This window comes from Equus quagga, chromosome 10 (genome assembly GCF_021613505.1).
Source record: "Equus quagga isolate Etosha38 chromosome 10, UCLA_HA_Equagga_1.0, whole genome shotgun sequence".
Lineage (NCBI taxonomy): Eukaryota > Metazoa > Chordata > Mammalia > Perissodactyla > Equidae > Equus > Equus quagga.
This window is the reverse complement of record NC_060276.1, coordinates 90378509-90401463: the sequence shown is the minus strand read 5'-3', so window position 1 is coordinate 90401463 and position 22955 is coordinate 90378509. Positions and strand designations below refer to the sequence as shown.

At 53.4% G+C, this 22955-nt stretch overlaps 1 protein-coding gene across 3 annotated transcripts in view; it reads right to left on the bottom strand.

The window, feature by feature from the left end:
- BCOR (BCL6 corepressor) overlaps window positions 1-22955 on the bottom strand; it is a 114957-nt gene that overhangs the window by 64468 nt on the left and 27534 nt on the right. The window contains exon 1 of one of the 3 annotated variants that reach the window (XM_046672952.1): window positions 21072-21496. The exons of 1 other annotated variant lie outside the window; for it this stretch is intronic. The gene's annotated coding sequence lies outside the window, so the exon portion shown is untranslated. Of the gene's footprint in view, window positions 1-21071; window positions 21497-22955 lie in introns of those variants that run through there. One more of the 3 variants, XM_046672953.1, reaches the window with a different exon arrangement.

The window sequence follows — 22955 nt, the reverse complement described above, 5'->3', positions numbered from 1 at the left end:
AGCGCCTGCCCAGCACAAGCTCTTGCCTAAGCCATGGCAACGACCTCCTAACCGGTCCCCCTCATCTACTCCTGCCCCTCTGCAGTCCATTTCCCACACAGCAGCCAACGCAACAACCGCCCCCCAGGATACCAACCGCTACCGGGTGCCAGGTGCACTTCCAGGCCCTCAGCCTGCCCTGGGGAACAGATCGGATGCCTGCCTTCAAGGTGCTTATATTCCAGCAGGAGAGAGATGGATGATAAACAATAAAGGTAACAGAGCATAAAATTACCTTGGGTGGTAGACAGCACTCTGGGAACAGTGGGAGCAGGGAAGGGGCATCAGGAGGGCAGAGGGTGGTGAGAGGGTTCCAGAATTCACGGGGGGTGGGGGGGTGGGGAGGCCTCTTTGAGAAGGTCAGATGTGACCAAAGACTTGAGGAGATGAGAGCGTGAGCCAAGAGGATTTCCGGAGGAAGAGAGCTGCAGGCAGAGACATAGCCAGTGCAAAGGCCCTCTGGCAGAAGAGTGCCCGCTGTGTGTAAGGAACACCCAGGATTCCAGGGGGCCCAGAGTGTGGAGGAGGAGAAGGGATCAGAGCGCGAAGGGAAGGCAGCTCGTGTGGCCCGAGCAATGGCGCTCCCATGGTTTTCCGTGTGGAGATAAAGATGAAAACCCTCAGCCAGCCCACCAGGCCCTGCTCTTCAGACCTTTGCTCCCGGCTTCTGTTTCTAGTCCTTTTCCACATCGGGGCCTTCCCAGAAGCTAGCCCAGATGCAGCTTCCCTCCACTCCCTTTGCCTAGCCACTCAGAGCTCTATTCAAACAGCACTTCCTCTAGGACACCTTCCCCGAACCAGGTTGGTGCCCCAGCTGCACCTCCCGAACCACCCTGCCCTACCCCACATCACAGGCCTCACGGTTCACAGCAGTCTGTTGTGAAGTCTATAATTAGTTCATTGGGTTCCTTGCACATTTGACAGGTGTTTGCTCTGTGCCAGGCACTGTGCCGGGTGCCAGGGCACTGTGGAGAACCGGAGAGACAATGTCCCTGTCCTATGGCAGATGGACCATAAAAAGAAAGCAAATAAAGAAGATAATTTCAGGGGGCGGCCCCGTGGCCCAGTGGTTAAGTTCGTGTGCTCCGCTGCAGCGGCCCAGGGTTTCTACGGTTTGGATCCTCAGCGCCGACATGGCACCGTTCATCAGGCCACGCTGAGGCGGCATCCCACATGCCACAACTACAAGGACGCACAACTGAAAATACACAACTATGTACTGGGGGGATTTGGGGAGAAAAGGCAGGAAAAAAGAAAGATTGGCAACAGTTGTTAGTTCAGGTGCCAATCTTTAAAAAAAAATTTTTTTAAAAAAAGAAGAAGATAATTTCAGATGATGCTACGTGCCCCAAAGAAGATGACCCAGGGCAGTGTGGCTGCGAGGGGTGAGAGAGAGGGGCATCTTTAGCCAGGATGGCCAGTGAGGCCTCATCCAGGGATGGCTTTTGAGCTGAGAAGGGACCAGCTGTCTGAGTGTGGGGGAAAGAGAGCCCCAGGCAGCTGAAAAGCAAAAGCCCTGAAGTAGGACTGACCTTGAACTACTTGAGGAAGAGAAGGACACCAGCCTTTAAGGCCGGATCAGAGGGGGTTGTCTCTCCAGCTAGAATAGCAGTCCCACAAGACCCAAGACCCCTTGTGTTTTCTTTGCGGTTGCATCCGTTGTGCTTGCGCACAGTTGACGCTCATGGCATTTGTTGAATGAAGGAGTACATATTTCAGTTCTGCCCCTCCTTCAATCCCGCTTTCTCTTTGAATCTTCCCAGCCCTCGCCAGACCTCCAATAACACCCCCTCCCCTAAACCAAGACCTCAGAACCTTCACTTGAGATCCTTAGATGGTCTGCTTGGGGCTGGGCAACCCTTTACGTGGCACAAAAATGGTGGCCTCAGCGCCTGTGTCCATTTTCCTGGGGGTGCATGCATCGGAGTTCCAGAGGGTCTGAGAGGCGAAAAACATTTATGAAACTGACCCAACCCCTTGCTTCGCAGATGCAGAAACTGAGATCTACAGGAGGGCCCGCGTGTCCTGGGCTCCCCATCGGGCCACCCGCTACCAGGCCACAAGATGCACCCCAGCTGGCTGCGAGAAGCCAGGGTGGGCTTGCTTGTTGGCATTTGCAGCCTCCCAGCCTCATGGGAGGTGGCTCGCCACCGGTCCCTTTGGTATGGTTGCCTTTGCTTTGCTCTGTAACATACAGTAAGTCCCTTGTGGCGGGTCCATGTCCTCCCTTCTCACATTATATATTTCTTAAGGGCTGGAAGGGCTTTTTTTTTTTTTTTAATGTCACTTTACCTTATTCTTTACTTCTGTGTCTACACGCTTCCAATTGTGGGACGTCATGAGCACCGGCTGCCTAGTAAGCTCCTTCCTCTTATGCCTGAAGGGCCACGGAAGCCGCCACGTGGGGCGTTAACTGGCTGTGGTCAGCTCTGTGGCTGGATATTCTTAGCAGCCCTCGGCCGCCGGTCCCAAGAATTTCAACTCCCCTGTCACCAGGGCTTAGATCCCTCACCACCAAGGCAGAGATGTTTTCTATTTCTGAGCAGACAATTCAGAGTTCAGAGAGAAGCAGAGTGTGCTCGTTGAAAAGGCCCACAGCCCAGCGTCACACTTAGCCTGTCACTACTCACTGCTGCCTCGGGCCGGACTGACAGCCAGACTGTTTGGAAAATCCATTCTGGCTTAGCGACACTGCTCGGCACGGCAGGAGCTTTTGGCCACAGCGAGGCAGTTAGCACATCTGACCCTTTTGCTGGGCCCCGGGGCAACTCGGAGGCCTGGGAGTCTCGGACGCTCACTGTCCTTCCTTTATAGAGGTTTCAAGACGTCCACTGAGGGCCAAGCAGCAACTTAAGAAAAAAAAGAACCGCGGGGATCAGAAATCCCCATTTTTGCCCTTTCCTGAAATCCCTGGTGACTTCCCCTTCTGGATGGAGGTAGCATATTTGGCCTGCCACCAAGCTGTGTGTGCGATGGTAGGGGCGGGCACGGGGGTTGAGAAAGGGTCTCGGGGACCCTCCACCAAGGCACTGTGGATGGAGGGGGCTGCGCAGAGTCGGCAGGGACGCTGCCGTCAGTGAAGCACGTCTTTTGGTGAAAGTTTCTGCACATTCACTGTCAGTTCATAACGGTGTTCAGAGATGGAACTGAAGTCTGACTGCCCCGCAGAGTCACAGCTCTGGCAGTGGGTGGTGGCTTTGTCAGCCTTTCTGTTGGGCTGCCACCCCCACCGTGTCCCTGAGCTGTGCTGCGTGCCCATCAGAGCCGCAAGTAATCTGGAGCTTGACGTCTCCGAACTCCATGCCATTTCTCCTTGTTTTCTTCCACACGTTCTCATTTCTCTTGGGGTGGCTGTACCTGCAGCTGTGTCTTACTTTCCTTCATTTATCTTGCTCTGGAAGTGCAGGGGCACAGCCTGGGTGGAGAGGCGGGCAGGGGTGCAGGATGGCTTCCTGGGGTGTGTGTGTGCGTGTGTGTGTGTGTGTGTGTAAGGAGGTTCAGAGAGAGCAGAAATGCTTTCCCTCCCCAGCACCAGCATTCCACCAATCCACAACAGGGAAAAGTCAGGTTCAACGTCAAAACCCCGCATCTTTGAGGGTGCCACATGGTGAGGAAGGGCAGCTGTGGAATGGATTCGGGGGAAGGAGCAGAGGCCTCAGAGGGGAGGAATGAGCACCAGAGCAGCTGTGATAGGAGAAATCTCTGAGATCAATCCTATTCTACAAACACTTATTAAACACCCCCAATGTATAAGTCAGGCACCATGGGAATGAGTATAGGTGCTCTCAAGGGAGACTGCCCTGGAAAAGACCCTCCAGGCACCTTGAGGGAAGCGTCAGGTCAGACGGAAGATGGAAGGGTTTACATGGGGGGGTGGAGGGGTGGCGGTGATAAAGGCAGCTAGGGCCAGGCTGGCTTGTCCTGTTCCAGGAAGCTGCCCACACAGCCCACTCAAGGCCAGCTGAGCGAGCAGGAAAATTGGTGGCAAAGGCAGGCCAGGTCCCTGTGGCCTGTTGGGGGGCCCAGCAGTGATGTGTTAGGGGTGGTGCCTGGGGGAAGGGGCGTGTCTGCTGGAGAGAGCGAGTCTGGAGAGTTTAAGGCCTGTCGTTGGATTTTGTCCTCACTAACCGCACAAGGGGCAGGTAATAAAATAGCAGATATGGTATTACTAGCAGCTGGCACGTTTGGGCACTTACTATGGTGGGCACCGTGTCATCTCCTGTAGTAGGTTAAACATGGCCACGACTTCTTTGCAGCTCCTCCCACCAAGGGGGTGTGTTATGAGCTGAATTGTGTCCCCAAAATCTATATGTTGAAATCCTAACCCCTAGGTTGAAGTCCTACCTCAGGATGTGACTATATTTGGGCATAGGGCTTTAAAGAAGTAATTAAGGTAAAATGAGGTCATTAGGGTGAGCTCTAATCTAATACGACTGGTGTCCTTATAAGAGGAGGAAACATGGACACAGAGACACACACAGAGGGATGACCACGTGAAGACACAAGCCAAGGAGAGAGGCCTCAGGAGAAACCAACCCCGCTGACACCTTGATCTCGGAGTTGCAGCCTCCAGAACTCTGAGACAGTACATTTGTGCTGTTTAAGCCGCACAGTCTTTGTTGTGGCAGCCGAGCAAACGAGTACAGGGTGGACTCGATCTCCTCTGCCCTCGAATCTGGGCTGGCCTGGTGACTCGCTCTGACCAACAGAACGTGGCAGAGTGATCCTGTGTGACTTCTGAGTCAAGCCCTTAAGAGACCTTGCAGCCACCTGCTTCACCTTCTCAGGCAGTTCTGAAAATGTCACTGTGAGGAAGCCAGTCTCGTGTACTAGAGGATGCGAGGTGACAGGGAGGAGAGCCACAGTTCCCCCCAGCTGAGAGCGGGCACCAACTGCCAGACTGTGTGTGAGGCCATCTTGTGCCTCCACTAGCTGTCCTCTAGCTGACTGAAGCTGCATGTTCAACCTGGCCAACACACCCAAGAGTGAGGAAGGAGAAACTGTTGTTTTAAGCTACTATGTTCTAGGGTGGTTTGTTACACAGCAACAACAAACTGATACATCTCATAGAAACATACTGTAGGAAGGTTTCCATCTGAAAGTTTTAGAAGCAAATATGTTTTTGTGAATATTGGGCAAAGTACTCCATTAAATGGGAAAAACCTTTATCCAGGGGCCAGCCCCATGCCTGAGTGGTTAAGTTCACGCACTCTGCTTCAGTGGCTGGGGATTTGCCAGTTCTGATCCTGGGCATGGACCTACATACCGTAGCTCATCAAGCCATGCTGTGGCGGTGCCCCACATAGAAGAACTGGAATGACTTACAACTGGGATATACAACTATGTACTGGGGCTTTGGGGAGAAAAAAAAACGGAGGAAGGTTGGCAACAGATGTTAGCTCAGGGCCAATCTTGCTCACCGAAAACCTTTATCCACAATTGTTTCTTCTCTCGAGGCTTCCCAGCTACCTCTGGGTTGCCCCAGCACTGTGTCTGCGCCTGCTGTTTTCAATTCTGGGGTACACACAGGGTACCTCTCAGGAGGTAAAGGGGGCAGGGAGCTCCCTGAATCAAGGAAGAGGATGACCTCCATTTCTTTATCTGCCCTCTAACAAGTGGCCACCTCTGCCAGTCAGATCCCTGGATGTCCTTTAATTAGACACCTTCCAGATACACAGCTGTAGAATCACTGTGGAAATAGTTGCCATTTATTAAGCATCTACTAAGTACTAGGTACATATTTAATGCATTCTCTTATTTAATCCTCATGGAAGTATAGTCAAAACAAGCCACTAGTCACAATTACTACCCTCTTTTGAAGATGAGGAAACTGAGACTCAGAGAGGTTAAGTAGCTCTCCTAAGGTCACAAAGCTAGTGGGCCTGGACTTCCAAACTGATGGTCTTTCCTCTCCCCTAAGTTTTGACGCTTAAGGAGAAAGGGGCTGTTTGCCCCAGTGAGTAGAAAAGGAGGAGCTGATCATATAATGGGGGGCTAGACCTCGGTGGTGGGGCTGGGGCCAGACCAGGTATGTAAGAAAAAGAAAGAACCTTGGGTGGAGCTGCCAGGAAATGCCTCAGGGAGAAGGTGAAACAGTCTGGAGGGGGGAGGAGCTGGGAGGCCTTGGGGAGGTGGGGGTAGGGCAGGGGCAGAAGCTCTCCAGTCCTTACCCGGGGTAGGAAGGAGTACAGAACCCACCCCTGGAGCAGGCTGTCCCTCCCACCACTCTCCCTCTGGCCTCCTGCTGACTTCTTCTCCATGACTCCATCTCCATCTTCCCTCAGCAATTCCCCAGGGGCAATTCCCCAGGCGCCCCTCCCTCCTTCCTTGGCCCCTGCTGATGCAAACCCCTAACATGTGAAGACTGACCTGATTAAGGGCTGACTAGGACCAGCCCCTGCTGAGTGCTTATCCACACCCCCTCATTTCATCCTCATGGCGACACTTTGAGAGGGGCACCTCGTTACCCCTGTGTTACAGATGGGGAAACTGAGGCACAGAGCTGTGACAGGATGGGCAGCCCGCAGTCCGGCCTAGCCTAGTTACTCAGTGCAGGAGCCCTCTCCTGGCCTCCCCAGTCCTCCGAGACCTGCCTTCCCATGGATTCCTAAGGTGCTGACACATGTATCACTTACTCGGGCCCATGCTGTGTGCTCATCAACTTGTGCTCCCCAGCCAGCATCCTGGAGGCTGTGGACCATTTCTTGCCCTTAGCTCAGTGTCAGGCACATAGCAGGAGCCCACTGTGAGCTCTGGCAGCTAAACTGTTGCATTGCTGTGCGGCATCAAGCCTCACCATGCCCTGCTCTGAACAACACGGTTGCCCAACCATGAGGCTAGTGGTGGTGATGGGGGAGGTGAAGGAAGCCCCAGAAGGAAAAGCAGGAGGACCAGAGAGAGCAGCTTCCTCAGACTGCCAAACACAGGCCTCACCGCCTTTTTCCAGAATAAGAGTGTGAGCAAGAGGGGTAAAGGGGCCCTTCCTCGAGCGAGCTCTCAACCACGCCCTTCCCAAATGACAGCAAATTGTAGCAGACACAGAACAGCTCCCCCCTCTTTGGTCCTGCCTTCCCAGGGTACGCTGTTGGGCAAATCCTAACCAGTCTGGCACCAACTGGAGCCTCGCCTCCCTTTTAATGCTGAGCCACCCTCAAATGCAGCTCCGGAAGGCAGCCTCTCCCCCACCTTCCCCTGGGAGCCCGAGAACGGGCCCAGATGGTCTCCCTTTGACCTTTCCTCAGCTCCTGGACTCTTTTCAGGCCTGCGGTGAAGAAAGCTGGGTCAGAGAAGGGACTCACTCCTGAACATGAGGTGGAAGAACCACGTCCACAATAGTCACTCGCCACCTGTGTTTTCTTAGCTGCCACTCGGTTCACCACCCCAACACAAATGGGCTTCCCAAGGGCCCCACCCCAGGGTGTTTGTCCTGAAGACATTATGTCTTCAGCCAGGTGTTCCCATTCAGAGCCCAAGAAGCTTCCAGTTGAGCCCAGGGACATGGGCTGGGCTGATAGGGGGTCTCAGGGAACCATGGGAGACCTTGTGGATCCAACGCCCATGCATCCGACAACTCCCATTGGTAAATCAGAAGGTGCCCCACTGCTGCCCAGTACTAACTATCCCAAGGCCAGAAGTGACTAGAAACCAAGAAAGATTGTCCCTTCACCCCATCCCTACAGCCCAGCAGACATGAACGACTGCAAGTGGAAACCTGGCACCCGGCACTGATTTTGCCCTGTGAGCTCCTGGGCCTTAAACCAGAAGGAGGGGCATTCACGTCTGTCCAGCACTACAAAGAGATCATCTCACTTAATCCTCGCAACAACCCCATGAGATACAGTGGCGGTCTTCAACACGTCTGCAGGTTATTTGACACTCTTTCCACCAAGAGGTGGGGTCGATGCCCCTGCTCCTAGAAATCGGGGTGGGCTCATGACTGGCTTGAACACCACAGCAGTGATGCTGTGAGATGTCTAAGGCTAAGTTAGAAAAAGGTCATGCAGCTTCCTCCTGGTTCCTCGGGCATCCATTGTGGCAGAAGTCAGAAAGAAGTCAACAGCCATGCTGGGGAGTCACAGGTAGATGCCCCAGTCAACAGCTCAGCCAAGCTCCCAGACAATGGCCAATATCAACTGATAGTCACGTGAGTGTGCCATCTTGGACATCCTTCGGATGGCTGCAGCCCCTGTTGATATCTGACCGCAGCCCCAGGAGAGAACCACCCAGCTGAGCCCTTCCCAGAATTCCTGACCCACAGCATTGTGAACAAAATAAAACAGTTGTTTTAAGTGGTGAAGTAACTGTTGGTAAATTACCAACAAATCTGGGGTAATCTGTTGCACTGAAACAGATCTATGGTGCTGTTCCCATTTCACAGAAGAGGAAACTGAGGCTTCCAGACGTTGAGGAACTTGCTCATGGTCACACACCTGGGAAGTGGAAGAGTTGAAACTCAAATCTTGTCCCTCTAAATCCAAAACATTATACCCTGCCGTCTTCACGGCGCCCCCTGACATCTTCTTACTTCTTAGAAGAGAACATTCTTTTCAGACTCAACTAGTTTCCAAACCTGGCTGTGCATCAGAGTCAGCTGCGGCGAGCGTTAAAGATAGAGATTTCCAGGACCATCCCAGGCCGACTGAGGCACACTTTCCAGGCCTGGGGTCAGGACTCTGCATTCCATGCTGACACCCACGCGACAGTGAGGCAATCAGTGTGTGAGCAGCCAACAGGCCCTGATGCTCAGCCAGGTTATTATGGACAATTAGAGGAGACCAGCAAGCTCTCTTTCAAAACATATCCAGTGGCAGGAAATCACTAGGATCTACACTCATTGGATTAAATTTAGACTTTCTGGACCCTAACATCCGAGAAGTCTTCTCCAGCCCCACACGACTAAGAGGAGAACCCAATGGCAGTGTATGCGATCAATAAGCAGGTCATGGGCAACTCGTGTGTAACACCTTGCTAGACTCTATGGTTCCCGCCCTCTAAGAACTTACAACTGAACCAAGGAGATAAGATATAACAGAGCAACCAAATGATGTTTTGTGGCGGTGACAATAAACACAAAGACAACTGGGAGGATTAGCCTGAAAGCAGTAGTCCGAGAGGGGGTCTCTGGAAGAGGTGTGCCCGCAACTGGGCATCAGAGGCAGCAAGGAGAGCACTCTGGGTGGGGGGCCCAGAAGCTGAGGCTCCCTTGAAGGGCAGAGCGGGCAGGAGGGCATGGGCAGGCAGCGGGAAGCCTGGTGGGTGAGCTTGTGGCTTACTGAAACCAGGGTGGAGCAGGACCAGATTGGGGGAGGGGGGAGGGCTTGAAGCTTCCTCCAGATTTTTATTTTCTCAGTTCCAAAAGCTACTGTCATTAAAGATCAAGGACCAAATTTCAGATTTCCCTGAAAAGTAAAAGAAAACCACAGGCTTTTATTTCCCAGGGCATCAGCTAACATTTTCCCCATGACGGTTTTCCAGGGAACACTTGGGAGAATTTTCAAGGAAGAAAAATACTTTGTTCCTGCCCTTTAGGAGGTTAAAATCTAATAGAGTCCACCAGAATACCCAAAAGGAAAAAGAGAAAATTCTAAATACTGGCAAGGAGAACTCTCATACTCAGCTATAGGGGTATAAATTGGTAGAAATTTGGAAAACTTTCTGGCACTATCTATTAAAGCTGAAGACAGGCCCAACCTATGGCCCAGCAATTCAACTCATGGGTTGAATACATACACCCAGCAGAAGTGTGTCCACCAGAAGGCATGCATACAAGTGTTCATAGTGGCACTAAGAGCCCTGAAGCAAGATTGCCCAAGTGCCCATCAACAGTGGAACAGCAGATAAACAAAATGTGGTGTATTCACACAGTAGAATACCACACAGCAAAGAGAACGGATGAACCACCCCGCACACAATATGGATGGCTCTCATGAGCATAATGTGGAGCTAAAGAAGGCAGACACCCACAAAGTTCATATTGTAGATTCCGTGTCTATAAAGTACCAAATCAGAGAGCACTCACTGATGCCATTAGAAGTTAGGAGCCCAGTTGTCTCTGGGCCCTCAGTACTTGGAAGAGGGCACAAGCTGATTTCTGGGGTGCTGGTGACGTTCTGTTTCCTGATCTGGGTACTGGCTATATGGGTGTGTTCACCAAGCCACACACTCATGATATGTGCGCTTTGCTGTCCAGCTATTTTGCCTCAATAAAAAGTAAATCATCGTCATCATCATCTTCTAATGGGGAATGAAGGACTGAAAGCACCGAAGGGCATCTGGGATAGAGCTGCAAGGAGATTTACACTGAGAGTGACAAAGAAACCAAGCCGAGGGAGGTTCAGACACAGGTAAGTTCAAGATGGACGCAGTTACACCAAGCAACGTTGCCAGCGAAATCAGAGACCAAGTGGCAGTTGCGGGAATGCCCGCTGTCCTCCACAATGGCGGCTGGTCTAGGAGGCGATTACATGCAGCTGGTCCCCCTTCCAGGTCTAGGCTAGGATTAGTTACAGAAGATGGATCACCTCATACACCTTTGGAGACAGGAGGCAGAACTCTCCCGAATAAGAGATGGTCTGAATCCCCACGGGGTCCCACCATGAAAACATCTGTCCCAGCGCTCCATGCTCTCTGCTTACAAGATGTAAATCTTGATGCTGCCACCTCGAATTTTTATACAGTGGATTTCTTTGATTGGAATCACTTTGGGCAAAGGCGATTAGATTCCATTAGCTGTCGGAATCAATTGAACAGCGAGCTTTCCTTCCTAAGGGGAAGGGCCAGCTTCCAGTACTTGGCTGACTGCAGAGCCCTGGAGGGTGCATTGAAGGGAGGCTCCATTCTAAACATCACTTGCTGAAGAGACACTTAGGGATCCCTCCCACATGATTCAAGGAAGGCATGAGAAAGGCAGGGCAGGACTAGGGGGAAAGGAGCTGCAACAAAGACCTGGAATCTTCGACCTACATCCTTCTACAACACATCAAGGTATGTCCTAGACTGCCAGTGAGACTAGCTAAAGGTCTAGTTGGTAGTAGCGTGATGCCCAATGGTGACACCTCCTGCATCTTACTCCAGATTTGTATCACTCCAAGACATGCTCAGAGGCCAGCAAGGATATTTGCTAGGTCTGGGTTCTCCTCTGGTCTTTCCCACACGCACCATCCCTGCACAGAAAGCCCCGGCAAGAGGAAAGGTCTCCATCATGGCCTTCTGCTCTCCCAGCACTGGAACGGCCTGTGGTCCATCTTCCCAGGTTTCCAGAGGTTGGCAGCCATGACCCAGAAGCCTCTGGTCCCATAATAAACCACTTCAGGCATGCTAATGTGTAATTATTGCATGGATTTATTTAAATTTAATCTAAAACAGAAGATTCCAGCGAAGGTAGTTATAGCACTTGATATATGTATTTGTATATATAAATGTCATAGCTAGAGATACATAGTTTTGGTTTGAACCATCTGTTCCCAATTCTTCACCCCACCCTGCATCTACGCCCTCTGCCATGTGACTTTGCAATTCATCCCGCTAGAGGTGGAGTGTACCTCCCTGTCCCATTGATGTCAGGCCACAAGATGTCCTCTGGCCAGTGGAATGGAAGCAGAAGTGACAGTGTGCAAATTCTGAGTCTAGGACTTAAGAGCCATTGTGTTTCCACTCCACCCTCTTGCACTTTTGCCATTGCTATGAGAAGAGCATGTCCCAGGTAGTCCACTCATCCATGGAGGATGAGAGACACATGGAGCAGACTGGACTCAACCACACTTGGGAGTCAAGCCCAGTTGAGCACAGTCTAGATCAGCTAACCACAGGTGACCCACAAACACATATGTGAAAAATAAGTGCTTATTGATGTAAGCTACCACATTTTGGGGTGGTTTGTTATACAGCATTATTATGGCAGCACTGACTGATACAACACCTAAGTACCTTATTCTGTCAACCCAAGACTCGAAATGCACAATCTACCATCGAAAAGAACATCGTATCTCTCTCTATCCCCTTATTCTTCTTTTGTTTTTTAATGGAGGTATAATTGGTATATAACATTATATTAGTTTCAGGTGTACAACATAATGATTCAATATTTGTATACGCTACAAAGCGATCACCACAATAAGTCTAGTTTCCATCCCTCACCATACAATTGGCCCCCTTCACCCTTTTCACCCACTCCTATCCCCCTTGCCCTCTGATTACCACCAATCTGTTCTCCATATCTCTGAGTTTCGTTTGTTCATTTGTTCTGTTTTTTAGATTCCACATATAAGTGAAATCATATGGTATTTGTCTTTCTCCGTCTGACTTATTTCACTTAGCACAATACCCTTGAGGTCCATCCATGCTGTCACAAATGGCAAGACTTCCTTCTTTTTCTTTTTATAGTTTTTTTTATGGAGTTCATAATAGTTTACATCATTGTGAGATTTCAGTTGTACATTATTTCTTGTCTGTCACCACGTAGGTGCTACCCTTCACCCCCTGTGCCAACCCCTCACCCCCCTTCCCCTGGTAACCGCTGAACTGTTTTCTTTGTCCACGTGTTTGTTTATATTCTACATATGAGTGAAATCATCTGGTGTTTGTCTGTCTCAGTCTGGCTTATTTCACTTAGCATAATACTCTCCAAGGATTTCCTTCTTTTTTTAAGGCTGCGTAGTATTCCATTGTATCCTTCTTAATTCTTCATAGCCTTTATGGCAACTTGAAATATTACATATATTTTTTGCTCATGCATTTATTTCTCTCTCCAGTAAAACAAAGTTTTTTCCTTCTTCTTCTCCCCAAAGCTCCCCAGTACATAGTCGTATATTCTAATTGTAGGTTCTTCTAGTTGAACTACAGGGATGCCGCCTCAGCATGGCTTGGTGAGCAGTACCATGTCTGCGCCCAGGATCCGAACTGGTGAAACTCTGGGCTGACGAAGTGGAGCATATGAACTTAACCACTCGGCCACGGGGCCAGTCCCAAAAGAAGTTTTACGATGGCCAAAATACTGTTTTGTTCCCCGCTAGAAACACCTAAAGCCTTGGTAGGTGGGTAGTGGGCCTTAAATAATTATGTGCCAAGTGGATGGATATAGTCCTATTTGTCCTTAGTTAATATGCCTCTTGGGGCCAGCCCAGTGGCGCAGTGATTAAGTTCACACATTCCACTTCAGTGGCCCGGGGTTCTCTGTTTGGATCCCAGGTGTGGACCTACACACTGCTTGTCAAGCCATGCTGTGGTAGGCGTTCCACATATAAAGAAGAGGAAGATGGGCATGGATGTTAGCTCAAGGCCAATCTTCCTCAGCAAAAAAGAGGAGGGTTGGTGGCAGATGTTAGCTCAGGGCTAATCTTCCTCAAAAAAAAAAAAAAAAACAACCTCATCTAATTTATGTTCCAGTGTGCAGCTCAGTGACTTGGCAATAGGCAAAGTTGAGGAAGAAGAAAACATGTTTTGGAGAAAAATCTGCAGACAGGAGACCTCCGCATGTTGTCCCTGATGAGAGATGTGTTAGTCTTCCTCAAGGAGCCACTCACAGTGGTTAGGGCCCTCAGAAACCACAGCAGGCCTCCAGAACTGTGACAAGTCAGCAGGTGGCTTGGCCAGTGCCATCCAATGTAATCGCAACACAGCTAAATTTCTGTACCCCGTATCAGGGGCTGTCCTCAACCTTAGGAGGTTTCTCCATGTGTCAGTTCACTGGGGGGAACTTCAAAGGGACTGGTGTGGCTTCCAAGAGCTGTCAGAACGTTTGACTTGCTGGCGTCATGCCAGCATCACATGTTAATTAAATTATATGGCAGAAACACCACTATGTCAAGGTCGGATATTACAGCCATCAAAGCCTAACATTAGGCGCAGTATTTTACAGCACGGAGCAAAGTATACCTTGAAACAAATTTCTTTATCTTTCCCGTGTCGTGTCCTCTCTTGCCTCTGGCTCTTAAGATAGCCACCACTCGGCCATTCCTATGTGAACAGCATCCGGGCAACTTCGTCTGGGAGTCCATGAGACCCTCTCCGCTTGTCAGACAGGGGGGCTCCAGGGATCACACCCACTTGCCCGTCTGACCCTTGACTCCAGCCTGAAAGGAGCCTTTGTGAGCCTGGAGCTCCCTGAGGGAGGACATGTTCTTCCTGGCTCTGTCCCTAAAGCAAATGCTGGTTGTTTCTTCAAAGATGGTTCTATCAGCAGGGCAGCAACTAGCCAGGCTAGAAAATGGGGGGGGGGGGGGGAGATTTTTCCCTCCAAATGTCTTTTTAATAAGCACAGCGAGAAACTCCCCGTGAGTGTGGAAACTGTCCATGGGAAGCTCCAGCACTGACATGCCACTCCGCCTCGGCTCTGCTCCGCGCTCGGGCGCAGGCAATTCCCTCAGGCGGCCAAGGATTACGAAGCCACATTCCTGGTTTCCTTGGGCCTCTCTCGCGGTTACCGGTGAAAACTCGGAGGCCGTGAACCCAGGGCCAAATGATTTCCGTGCAATCACCAAAGCAAAGGGGATACCAAATGTGTTTAAGTCTCAAGTCTCCTCAATCCTTATGAAGCCCCTTCTACATGCCAGGTGCTATTTTAAGCACTTTATCTCCATCCACGAGCTGAATTCTTCCAACATTATGAAATCTGTTGGATTACTACTCTCCATTTTCTGGAGGGGCAAAGCGAGGCCCCAAGAGTAACTGCCTAAGGCCACACAGCTAGTCAAGTGGCAGAGGCAGGTTTCGAACCCGGGCAGTCTGGCTTCGCCCTACCAACTATGGTGTAGTCTTTGCTGGTGAATCCCACACGCTTTATTAAATGCTGACTGTGAATAAGGCCCCCTGATAAGGTGCTAGGGGCTGCGGGGAGGGAGGACGAACAAGCAACGTATCTACGAGGGCAAAGTCTTCCTAAGTAATATTTTAAGATAAAGTGAAATTAATTCAGATCTTTGAAGGGGTTTTGAATTCTTTCCAAAGGTAGGCGTGTTGAATAAATATAGCGCTTTTGAAAATCTGCCTTCGGATATGGGTGTTCATTGTACTGTTCTTTCCATTCTTCTGCAGGTTCGGGATTTTTCAAAATAAAATGCATTTTTTTTTCAAGAATTAGCCTTAATAGACTAGCTTGGGAAGGGGCAGCTAGAACCCGGGAGCAGTGATCGCCTGCAGAGAGGCGAACGGGGTGGCTGAGGACTGGGAGTGGGAGAGCTCGCTTTTCCTCTGCACACCCTCTATATCCTTCGCATTCTGTACCATGTGCAGGTGTTACCTGTAACATCTGCCGTGAACGTGACATCAGCTGGGTGCAACCTCGGGAAGGAAAGCACAGAACTCCCAGTTCCCAACTCCCTATTCAGCAGGTCGGCCGCTCAGTTGGGAGAATGTTTGCTTATCCGCCTGTAAGTGGAAAGGGGGCAGAAGCACGCTATCCACCCTTTGGCTTCAAAAATGTGTGCCTGAGGAAGAAAACCAAGGGCGCCTCTTTCTCCTGGCTTTGGTTAGCGGGAGCACAGGGAGGTTTTCAGCCACGTGGGGCTTCTCTCTCTCGGGGAGACGAAGTTCTTTAAGGAGGGGCCCAGGGCCTGGGAGCCTGGGGTCTCCCTCAGCCGCCCCCAACAGCTACAAGCATGGTGCCCAAGAGACAAGGGGGACTTGGTCGAATGCTTGAGGAATGAGTGACTGAGCCGTGCTCACCTTCCGAGAAGGACCATGTGGCCCGAGGCCCTCCCCGTTATATGTGTGGGTATCTCTTGGGACCTGGATACGACACTTAGCACGAGTTAGCAGTGCTTCCCAGCCTTGACACACATAGAATGTGACATTTTTATGGTACACTAGGGTAAACAGTGACCAAGTGTTCACAACTGCCCAACATGGCTGCTCAGGGCCCGAAGCCACCAATCAGGGGACTTAGGCCACTCCTCGACCCACAGGCCACCCCAAAGGGCTGGCCCACGGGCAACCCACTCTCTCTCGGGAAGCTCTGGGTTAAGGGACTGCGGGGGCCATTGGTGGCTCTGGGAGGAGCAGTCTCTGTGGAGAGAGGGCAGGCTGAGAAGGCTGTTAAAGGGCAGCAGGGCTTCCTGGGGCTCGGGCTGGGTGCAAGGGTGTGCCCAGATCTGGGGGGTGACGTGGGCCCGAGTGGTGGGCTGGAGAGGGCACGCTGCCAGCTCGGGCTGGCCCGGAGCCAGGAAGTCTGACTGAACTTGGGCCAGCCCTGTTGGCCCACAGACTCTGTAAGCTGAACTGCTCCGGCGCTCCTTGGCCTCTTTGTTTTCACTTCCCCACAGCTCTCCCTTAGTGTTTAGGAATGTGCTTTGAAGGTTCCAGCGTGTTTCGCCTCTGCTTAGGGAAACCAAGAGCAGAGGCTGGGCCACGGCCAGATGGCTGCAGGCAGGGCACCTGTGATCACACTGCGAGCGCCCCGAGGGGCAGGTGGAATCCGGGGGGCACAGAGTGGGGGGCACTTCAGCCAGCCCCGTTTCTCTGCTGGGAGACTCCGTTTCCAGTGCTAAACCTTGGAGAGTCTCGGGTTTGTTTTGTTAAGGGAGGCGGTGTTCCCTTACCGGCTCCCCCAGAGAGCCTACACTTGTCCAGGAGCTTTTGGGGATAAGCTATACTCTTCGATTCGTCCAGGGCAGGAGAGAGAACTGCATTGAGTGCTGGAGCTGGAACAGATGCCACCTCAATTTGCATTCGACTGATTTTCCTGGCCTGCCTTGGGAAACAGTCAGGCTCTCTAAGGCAAGGGAAGTGAAGGGCCCTGGCCCAGACGACCTTTCTTGGAGAGAAGTCTCCTGTCCAGGCTGCCCTCCTGTAAACCTCACTGTGGGCCGCATTTAAAAGTGGTGCCCACGAGCGGGGGGCTTCCTTTTCCCCTTCTCCAGCCTCCTCGGCCACCGTCCTTCATGGCCTTTGTTACCAGACATGGATAAAGGACCGAGGCTCCCCTGCTCAGTCCTTTGAGGGCTCACAGCACTGCCGCCTCGTGTGCCCAGCACAGTGCTTTGCACACAGCAAATAAATGCTAAATTACTAAAATCCCAGGCCTCTTCAGTGACCAACAGCACCCTGGATCTTGCTCTAACAGAAGTCGCTTTCCTCCTCTGATTTCGTTTCCCAAAGCAGGGAGCTCTGGGTTCCGGTACTTTTGCCACTAACGTGTCACCTTGAGCAAGTGTTTTCACCCTCTGAACTGATATCCTCAGCAGGGTTAAATGGGGGCTCCATTAAAGCCCTGGCGACTGTCACTTTATCCCCAGGTCTGGCCACTTCCATCCTGCCTGGGCCCAGCTCTTAGTGGGGCCCCTGGCCCTGGCTGAGGGTTCTCCCTCTGCTTTTGCACGGTCTGTTTAGCTTCACGACACACACCTGGTCCTTGGGCTCCTGACGTGGCCGTTCCTTTCTGTCCTCACAGCCATTTATACAGCTCCAGCCTCTGTGTGTGATGGGGCCGTGGCACATGAGCAATAACTCCAACGCCACAAGGGCACCCAAGTCATTTTTCTGCAGCTGGCATTGTCTGTTTGGAGCTCCGGTGGACCTCCCTCCTGCCTGGTGGTGACACAGGCCCTCTTTAGTTCCGTGCGAGCGGGCTACGGGGTTTTTTTTCTTCCTAATTTCCATTTCTCCTTGATTTCAGCAGGAGAGTTAATGTGCACTCCAAGACTCTGCTCAGAAAGTGCCGTCAGAGGGATCCCTGCCTCCTCGCCCTCAGAAGATTCACTTTCTCTGCCCAGGTAAGGACGGCCTTTTCCTCCCAGCTTCCTCTCGGCCTCCGTATATTTAGTGCACGCACATTGCCCTGGATAGAGTTTAATTAGGCACCAATGCACCCAGGGGCAAGAACCAAGGACCCCTCTCGGGTTGAGCAAATGGGGCCCAGCCCCAACGCAGGAGCCTGCAGCCAGCCTCCCTCCGCTGGTAAGTGACGGGCTGGCAGCAGGTAGAGGAGGGTGTCCATTCTCAGCTAATGATCGCCTTAGGCGCCAGGTGATGGAAAATCCAGGCGGGCTGGCGAGCTGCAGGGCGCAGCCAGAGACAACTGTATGGACCAGTTTAACATGGCTGGGGGAGGGATGGCAGAAGGAATGCTGTGTCTGTGTGTGTGTGTGTGTGTGTGTTTGTGTGTGTTTCCCCCGTCTCTCTTCTCTCCCCTCCCTGCTGCCTTTCCCTCCTTCTTGCTCTCGCTTTCGGTTTTCTCTTCTGTTTCTAGCCCACGCGAGTTGAAATTAGAAAGGTCTTTGCATTCATTTATTTGTTTTAATAAAGACAGCATTTTTAAGCAGCATATTTGCAGCAATTGAGTGTTAAACTAAACACCAAGCCAACTAAATGTGTTAGGGGGAAATGAAAAGTCAGTTTACAAGAAACATATAATTAACACGTTCCCTGACTTTCCCTAAGCCTTTGTCTGGCTGAGGACAAGACAGAGGAACCATAATCAACTTTAATAAAATGAAAGATGGTATCGAGGCAAAAGGGGAACACGAAAGTTTGGAGTGAGAAACAATTCTCAAGAGGGGATTCTTGAGTTATAATAAATACGTTAAAAAATGAATCTTTTGTTGCCTTATTTTTAGTCAACAGCCATTTTCTACTTGCAACTACAAAGGCTCCAGAAGGCTCCAGTCTGTTCTGTACCTGTTAACAACGACTGGAGACTGGAGCCGAGACCTCGAGGGGGTATGGGGAAGGTGGTACAAGGAACCGGCAGGAGATGCATGGGAGTTTCCGGAGGCTGATCTGCCCAGGCTCATGGAAACGACTATTGCACAACATCGGAGCCTTCATGTGGCCTGACTTCCAATAAACTGTTCCCCTCCTCACCCCTCGGAGAAAGTGAAATAAGACATTAGACTTTCAATAATCTCATATGGTGATGATCAATCAAAACCCAGAGGAGAAGGCCAATTTATAGAAATTGTATCTGCTTCACTGGGCGGCTGGAACCAGGGAGCTGAAAAGAACATTGTGCTCGCCTTTGATGTGTGAAGTTGCCTAAAAATGACAAATGCCAAAAAACATTGCATGTACACATGAGGGCTTTTCAAAAGGAGAGAGGGTGCTCCATGGAGGCCTCTGCGGGGTGGACCAGGGTAGGGACCTGCCTGCCAAAAGGCACAGCACATGTTGAGGCCACATCAAAACTATTTATTTTTATTATCTTTTGGCTATTTTAAGTTGGCGCTTCCATCTTTCTTGTTTGTTTTATCGCCAATGAAGTTTATTTACTGAATTAACTTTTAATGGATCCTCTACTTTGTTCTTCAAAGTTGGCTTCTAGGACGTGGGCTTTTTCACCAGGACCCCTCGCCTTTGTGACCAGCTCTCTCCACCGCTCCCCCATCCCGAACCTGGGGGTGAAGGGCTCAGCGTCTGTTAACTCCTTGCCTGCTGGTGTCTTTTCTCTGTAGCTACTAATCACCTCCTTTTGATCATTGCCAAGTTCTCAGGTTGAAGGAAGGAGAAAGGACCTCTTGACCATTCTGGCTGGCTTTCCACATGAGCCTGAAAATGTCGACAAATTTGAAACATCTGCCGGGCTGCTTTGGTTTGATTGCTAAAATATGCCGACCTCAAGCCCCCTCCCCCCCGCCCCTTTTAATCTGTTTCATATTCACAAATTAAGCATTTAGTCTGGGTAATAAATCAGGGCGGTTTACGAGGCTCACACGAGACAAACAAGCGAGTAGGGCGCAACACAAGCCCCTGGAAGCGGAGCGCGCGGAGCTGCCAGGAGTCGTGAGCTCCACGCGCTCGAACGCGGCGAGCAGCCCCGGCGCGCCCAGACACGCCGCCAGCACCCACACTTTGGCCCGGGCGGGCGGAGCGGAGGGGTGCAGAGGAGCAGCCCCAGTCCGGGCCCACACCCCTCCAACCTTCCGCGCGAACCCGCGGCGCCCGGCCCGCCCCAGCTCTGGGCAACTCGACGCCCCCGCCCCGCCAGGGAGGGGCCGCTGGCAAAGGCGACAGCCTCACCCGCACACACCCTCTGGTGGGCCCATTAAGCCTCTCCCAGTCGAGAAGGCTGGATTCCCCCCTCCCCCACCTCTTCCATCCGGCTGGGCTCGGCCTTAAGGATCCCAGGCCCACACTCGCCAGAGAAGCAAATGAACCCCCTCCACATCCACGTGTGACCTCCACGAAGCCTGGGCGCTAGGCGCCCCGCCCCCTCCCCAGTCTCTCCGCGTTGCCTCCTCCCAGGTTTCGGTCCCAGCAGCCACAAAGCTACTTTCAGATTCAGAAGGGGGGGCGGGGGAAGGGCTCTCCTTTAGAGTGGATCAAGGCTTAAGAGAGGCATGGCGGGGGGGGGGGGGGGGCAAAGGCACAAACAGGGGCCAAGCCCCCGCTGCAGAAACCTAGGCCGAGGCTTTAGAGACCACCCAAACTCAGGGGGTTCCAACCTGTGCGTTTCCCGCCCTCCCCTGTGCATCAGCGAGAACCAGACCTGGACCGGGGGTCTCAGACCAGTCCCAGCCCAGGACCTTGGGAGACCCTGAAGGGGAGAGTGGCTCCAGGTCACCTCGTCCGGGCCTCCGTCGCCCTGCCATGCTCAAGTTCCCCATCGACTGGCGGTCTCAACGCTATCGTGGGACTCGGCGGGAGAGAGGCAGAGGGCGGGAAACCGGGAAGCCGGAACATGCAGCCCACCCCGGACCAGGAGGGAGGCACAAGAACAATTCCCCCACCTCACAACACAGTACACACATCGCCCTTCCTCTCTTCTAGCACACATTCCGACTGCGAAAGCCATTACCGCCGGCGCGCGAGAGACTTTTTAAATATTTACAGCCCGCTCTCCGCACGGTAGCCTGATCCATCTTGTGGGCGCGGAGGCGGGGCGCGGGGCTCCGCTCCGGGGGAGGTGCGGAGCCCGGGAGCGGGGCGCAGCCGCCTCCCCCCGCGGCCCCCGTGTCCTCTCGGAGCTCTCCACCTTATCCCCCCGGGTGGGGAGGGGGCCGGAGACTACGCTCAGCGCGCCCGGGGCCCTGCCGGGGCCTGAGCAGGCGGGGGGCAGCGTCCGGGAGGAGGGAGGGCCGGGAGGCTGATTTAAAGATTCTCACCGGGAAGCGAGCGAGGCACAGACCTGAGAGCCGCCGCGCGGTGAAATCCGAGGAGCTCTCTTGGCGAGGAGGGGCTGTCAGAGGCCATTTATCTCTCGCCAGAGTGGAGGCTCGGCTCCCACACCGCCCGCGAGTAACAATGGCAGCGATCAGCAGCTCTGCACGCGCTTCAGTGCATGAATGGATTGCGGAAGATGCCTGCGCTCCTCTCCGCTCAGGCGGCTCTCGGAGCGCCCCCTCCCCGCCCGCCGCCCGCTGCGCCCCCACCCCGGCCTCCTCAGCCCGAGAGCGCGCGGGGCGCCTCGGGGTCCGCGAGCCCAGCCCCGCGGCGCGGTCACTCTCACCCCGACCCCCCGCCGCCGTTCCCAGGGCCTTGGCACCTTGCCACCGAGTGTCGTTAGGGGCTGAAACTTGACACAAGCCTTCCCGACGCAGACACCCCCGCCAGCCCCCTCCCTCCTTAGCTCCCCTCGCGGCAAGTTTACTTTCAAGGAGTTGGACTGTGTTTCCGCCTCAGAGACCGGCAGCGTGCGGGCCTAGGGGGAGGGGGCCGGCTCCGAAGGGTGTCTTCACCTGCCCGACGGCCTAGATTGTTCGCAGGGCCCTGGCTGGCCCTCAGCCCAAGCGCCCGAGACCGGCGCCCCCTCGTCCCCCTTTATAGCGACTAATCCACCAAGAGTCCCTGCGATCGGCACATGCACACGCACTCCGGGCACCCCCACCCGGACCCACACATCCAGCCAACTTTCGAGTCCGTGGCACAACCGTGTACTCATTCTCGGCGGCTTAGTCGAGTTCGAAGAACACCATAGACGGCACGAGGTCGGCCACAAAAGTGTTCCCCTCTAACTCTGCAAAGTAGGTCTAAAAGCCCCCTCCAGTTGCTGCCTAGGGCTGGGAGCAATGAGGAACGAGGAACGCAGTGAGGGATACTCCAAGCCCTCTTGGCTTGGCTTCGGTGGAGCTAAACCAGAACCTAGGGATGTTTCAGTCCCGGAGGTCGCCGAGCCCCAGATGCGTCCGCCTAGGGCGAGGGCCGCAAGGGGTGGGCACTAGCAGCGATCCCCCAAACAGTGCCAAGTAGCGCGCGAGAAGAGGCCGAGCTGAGCCCGGGTTGAGGGAAGGCGGCCACACGTGCGCAAAGAGCGAGGCGGCGTAAAAGCCGAGATGCACTCGGAGAGGCAGAGCGCGACCGGTCGACCCAGGAGACTGGCGAGGGCAGGCGAGAAGCTGGCAGCGAGACAAAGCGGGAGGAGAGAGCCGGGGAGGCTCAGCCGCAGACCCGGAAACGCAGGCAGCAGCAGACGCCCGAGCCCCGCCGCGGAGGCGTGCGCAGCCAGACCCTGCCTGGCATGCCCCCGTGCGCGCGCCCAGGGACGCCGACGCGGACTGCCGGCCGGGCCTACTGCCAGAGCTGGTCTCTGCCGAGCCTCGGCCGGCCTGGCGAGTCAGTTTGGGCCTTCCTAGCGGGTGGGTGGGGGGGGGGGGGGAGGGGTGGTCTGCACTGTTAGGGACCCCTCTGGTCTCCGCCCTTGCCTGAGCCCCGGACAAAGGTAGTGGGTTAGAGGACCTCGGCACGGTACTTTCCCAGGGCTAGAGCACCGCCCTCGGAGAACCCGTCTCTCCGCCCTGGGGGACCTCGGGCAACTGTTTATCTGACTGGGAGGCGTTGGAGGGCCGCCACCCTCCACCGAATTAACACTTGGGCTTCCTGATCGCAAGACCCTGACGGCAAAGCCCACGCCCTGGCTTCCCAACACTCTGGAGTCCAGACTGGACTTCCCGAAACCAGGAACAGTATAACGTGGCAAGAGGCTCCCAGCCTCAGGGTCTCAGCCGCTCCCTCCCACCGCCTGCAGGCTGGGCCCAGCAGCCCCTGGTCCC